Source organism: Eleutherodactylus coqui, chromosome 3 (assembly GCF_035609145.1).
Source record: "Eleutherodactylus coqui strain aEleCoq1 chromosome 3, aEleCoq1.hap1, whole genome shotgun sequence".
NCBI lineage: Eukaryota > Metazoa > Chordata > Amphibia > Anura > Eleutherodactylidae > Eleutherodactylus > Eleutherodactylus coqui.
The window spans coordinates 270,179,141-270,183,942 of NC_089839.1; the positions used below are offsets into that span (position 1 = coordinate 270,179,141).

General features: G+C 43.9%; 1 long non-coding RNA gene across 1 annotated transcript; it reads right to left on the minus strand.

The window, feature by feature from the left end:
- Positions 1-1,810: 1,810 nt before the first annotated feature.
- LOC136621731 (uncharacterized) lies at positions 1,811-4,594 on the minus strand. The gene is made up of 3 exons (XR_010791268.1): positions 4,560-4,594; positions 4,204-4,260; positions 1,811-1,859 (listed from the first exon to the last, which is right to left on the minus strand). It is a non-coding gene; the product is annotated as an uncharacterized lncRNA (long non-coding RNA).
- Between the last annotated feature and the right edge of the window lie 208 nt (positions 4,595-4,802).

Genomic DNA, 4,802 nt, shown 5'->3' on the forward strand with positions numbered 1-4,802 from the left:
CAGTAATAAGCAGCCCCCCCCAGAAATAAACCGCTCCACCAAGTAATAAGCACCCCCCCAACCCATATACTTACCTCCTCCCTGCTGTCAGCATCACTGTCTCTCTGCTTTCCCTGTCAGTGTGCAGCCCGGCATGCATATTTAGGATTTCAGCCGCAGTTCTGCAGCGCTGCTGATTAGAGCCACCTGATTGGCTCTTCGGCACCATGTGACTACACAGCATGCAAGCGGATTGCCTTCAGCAGCCGTGCACTACACACTACAGTTAAGCAGCACGGGGTTAGGGTTAGGTTTAGGGTTAGGTTTAGATAACCCTAAGCCTAACCCTAACCCGGTGCTGCTTAAGTGTAGTGTGTAGTGCACGTCTGCTTAAGTGTAGTGTGTAGTGCACGGCTGCTGAAGGGAATCCGCGTGCATGCTGTGTAGTCACATGGTGCCGAAGAGCCAATCAGGTGGCTCTAATCAGCAGCGCTGCTGAACTGCGGCTGAAGTCCTAAATATGCGCCCGGCACCTTCCTCCCCGAGTACTCTCCTGCAGAACTAATGAGCAGGGGACTCGGGGAGGAGGATCCTGGCTGCACAGTGTGCGCTGGGATCAGCGCGATTACCAGCAGGCGCTGGCAATCGCTTCAGTGGTGAGTGGCGTTGGCACGCCGCGGGCCACATAACACAAGGCAGCCGGCTGGATTCGGCCCGTGGGCCTTGTGTTTAGAACAAAAGTTCCCGCGCGGTGCCGTGGACCGGCGCTAGACACCTAACGGCCCGGCCCCGTTCCGCGGACCGGTGGTTGGGGACCCCTGCTTTAGACCAATTATTATAAATTTTGGCACAGTTTTTCTAAGCCATGCCCCTTTTCTAGACACCTTACACTAGAACTGCATAGTGAGACACAAAACTTTGGGGTATTTAGTTTAATTACTTGAAACTGAATCACATAACTATATACAGTCATGATGGTTGGATGGAGCAGATTTGGGAGCAGAGTCTGCCCCATACACATCAGTGATCAGCTGACAGCCACCGCTGGATTGTGGCAGTTGATTATTTAGATGCCACAGTCAAAACTGACCATTGTCTCTAAACTGCCAGTCAGAGGAGAGGCCCCCCCATCTGCCCACCCGCTTACCCTAGGATGCTATTATGGGATGCTGATAGGTTGGCATGGCAGCCCAGAGCCTGGTAATAGTTCCCAGGGCTGCCATGTATGAATGCCTATTAAATTCTGCTTAATAGGCAACATTTAAATGAGTACATACTGCAACACTAAAATATTTAGTCAAGTACAACAGTTAAGTGATCAGAAGTTCAAGTTTCCTTTTGGGGCTTAAAAATGTTAAAACACAATATTTTTAAAACTAAAAAACATGTTAAAAGTAAAAAACCCTTTGCCCATACAAATCTGAACAATGAAAAGATCACTGTGTCCATTTAAGTTGTGTTCATTAAAGTCCAGCCTGGTAAAGTAGTGCAGTATTTATCCCGCACAGTGAATATTGTAAAAAAAATATCATAATTGAGTATTTTTGGTTTGCTTGACTACAAAATAAATAAATAAGAAGTGATCAAAAAGATGTATATACCCCAAAATAATACTAATAAAAACTAAAGCTGCCCCCACAAAAACTAGCCTTCACACAGCAAAAATGACAAAAATATAAAAAAGTCCTGGGTTGCAGAATGTGGTGGCAAAAAGATATTTTTGTTAAAAAAAAGTGTTTAAAAAGTTGTGAAACATTAATCAAGTTTATAAATTAGTTACTGTAAGAGCAGCATACAGCGACACCTGCAGCAGAAAAGCAGAGAATTAGATTTCTTACCAGGAATACTTTATCATTTTCTTCATTCTCCTGATCTCTAATCTGTGGAATAACATGTTAGTTGTGGGTCAGTAGGAAATCATGAAACACATTACAAATAGAGATGAGCGAACACCAAAATGTTCGGGTGTTCGTTATTCGGAACGAACTTCCCGCGATGCTCGAGGGTTCGTTTCGAACAACGAACCCCATTGAAGTCAATGGGCGACCAGAGCATTTTTGTATTTCGCCGATGCTCGCTAAGGTTTTCATGTGTGAAAATCTGGGCAATTCAAGAAAGTGATGGGAATGACACAGTGACGGATAGGGCAGGCGAGGGGCTACATGGTGGGCTGCATCTCAAGTTCACAGGTCCCACTATTAAGCCACAATAGCGGCAAGAGTGCCCCCCCCCCCACTGTCAGCATAAAGATCGTTCTCCTCTGCCATAGCTGTAACAGCTGTAGCAGAGAAGAACGATGTTTGCCCATTGAATTCAATGGAGCGGCAATACAGCAGGTTCCACTGAATGCAATGGGCTGCCCGCGATCGCAGGATGAATGGTCGGAAAGGGGTTAAATATATAACCCCTTTCCTGCAATTCATCCAGAAATGTGTTACACTAAAAAAAATATATACCGGCGTATAAGGCGACCGGGCGTATAAGACGACCCCCCTACTGTCACCTTATACGCCGGTAATACAGTGGAGCAAAGAATAAAAATCATTACTTACGTTTTTAGATGATCTGCGGCGCTCCTGCAGGCTGTCACTCCCTCCTAATCCACGGCAGACAAGCTTTCTCTATGAAAGGCTTTAAATCCCTGCCTCCAGAAAGACACGTGCCTTCAGCCAATCACAGCCAATGACAATGATGTCATTGAATGGCTGTGATTGGCTGTGTTTCTGGAGGCGGGGATTTCAAGCCTTTCGTGGAGAAAGGAATACTTTGCCGTGGATTAGGAGGGAGCGACAGCCTGCAGGAGCGCCGCAGATCATCTAAAAACGTAAGTAATGCTTTTTATTCTTTGCTCCACTGTATTACCGGCGTATAAGGTGACAGTTGGGGGGTCGTCTTATACGCCCGGTCGCCTTATACGCCGGTATATATTTTTAGTGTAACACATTTCTGGATGAATTGCAGGAAAGGGGTTATATATTTAACCCCTTTCCGACCATTCATCCTGCGATCGCCGGCAGCCCATTGCATTCAGTGGAACATGCTGTATTGCCGCTCCATTGAATTCAATGGGCAAACATCGTTCTTCTCTGCTGCAGCTGTTACAGCTGTGCCAGAGAAGAAGGATTTGTCTTCTATATGTTCTCAATGGGGTCAGCTCTGCTGCCGCTGGCCCCATTGAGCGCATATAGAATGCATCCATAGCGAACCGCGGAAGGGGCAGACTTTTATATCAGGCGGACACCTTATCTCCCCAGCCACTCACAGCAGGGGGGTGGTATAGGGCTTAAACGTTGCAGGGGGAAGTTGTAATGCCTTCCCTGTCTTTATATTGGCCAAAAAAAAGCGCTAACGTCTCAGGGAAGAAAGTTAAAGTAACCCGGACACCGCATGGTGTTCGTTACGGATAACGAACATACCGAACACTCTAATATTCGCACGAATATCAAGCTCGGAAGAACACGTTCGCTCATCTCTAATTACAAACACTGAGGATTTTTTGCGGTGTTTTTCCTCATTTCTGTATGATGTTTCCTTCAGCACACAACAAGCTGTAGTTCTGACATTTTTTCACGCATTTCCATAGATAAACAACACATGTCAAAATTATCAGAGAGAAAAATCTCTTGTATAAAATGCATAAGATCTGTATGTTCCTCTGTGATTTGTCTGCTGGTTAGAAGCCGAGGAGGCATCCTGTCTTCGGCCTCCTTCACACAGCAGTATTAGGGCAGTTTTGTGCTCCAGTATTTGTGACCCAAGAATGGGCCCTACAGAGAATAGTAACACAGAAGCACTTGTACCTCCTCCATGATTTGGACCCACCGATGGGTTTGGCTTACAAATACTGAAGCAACATTCTGACCAAAATACTGCGATGTGAAAGTAGTCCTAAGTGTATATTGGAACAAAAGTACAATATGGAACCAGTTGTTTATGTGGCTTTTATTAGGCTCTGCTCACATTAGCATCGAGGCTCCTGTGTATAACGGCCACCACAACTATGCTGGAGCCATTTACTAATATTTGGGGTTCTGTGGGGAATCTGGGGTTCTTCACCACAAGAATAGCTGCAGATTGCACTATTCTCATGAAAACTACCATAGAGGATGAGGAGAACCCCACAAACTGAACACCAACAAGAACAGAGATTTTAGCAATTTTTTATGTTTTTACAGCACAAAATGTCATTATATTTTGTTGGGTGAAACAATCTGATATACTTACAGCTTTATTAAATTCACATAGTATTTCCCCAAGATAACCATTTAATTTTGGAAGTTCCTAATTAAGAAAAGACAGTTACAATTAGCAGTCAGTGTAGACATAATAATGTTCCTAAATATATGATCAGATCCAATAAACATATTTCTGTGTGATATACAAATCAGAGGAGTCATTTTGATAATATGTGACTAAAGCATTGTGGCCACCTAGAGAACATAATAATCATCACTAGTTACACAGTAAGCAGCACATAGTCATACTGCACAGAAACTAATCCTCCTTAGGTAAAACACATTATTATTTATTACTGTAGATTTCTATATGAAATTACTGACTTTTCATTTCCAGAATCTTACCTTTAGTGCCTTCATGCAATCCTCAGCGCTCTCTCCTGATTTTCTTTGCTATGTGTAGAAAATCAACAAGTCAGCTCAATATACATACATGTAAAATATATTCCCCCAGTATGCTGTAATCTAACATATTGAAATTACATGCCTTGAGTGAGAGAAGCAGCAACCAGTAGAAAGAATATGATGGTCTTCATCTTGATGATTGCTGAGATGAATGGCAGCCGCCAACGTCGGTCCTTTATAGCT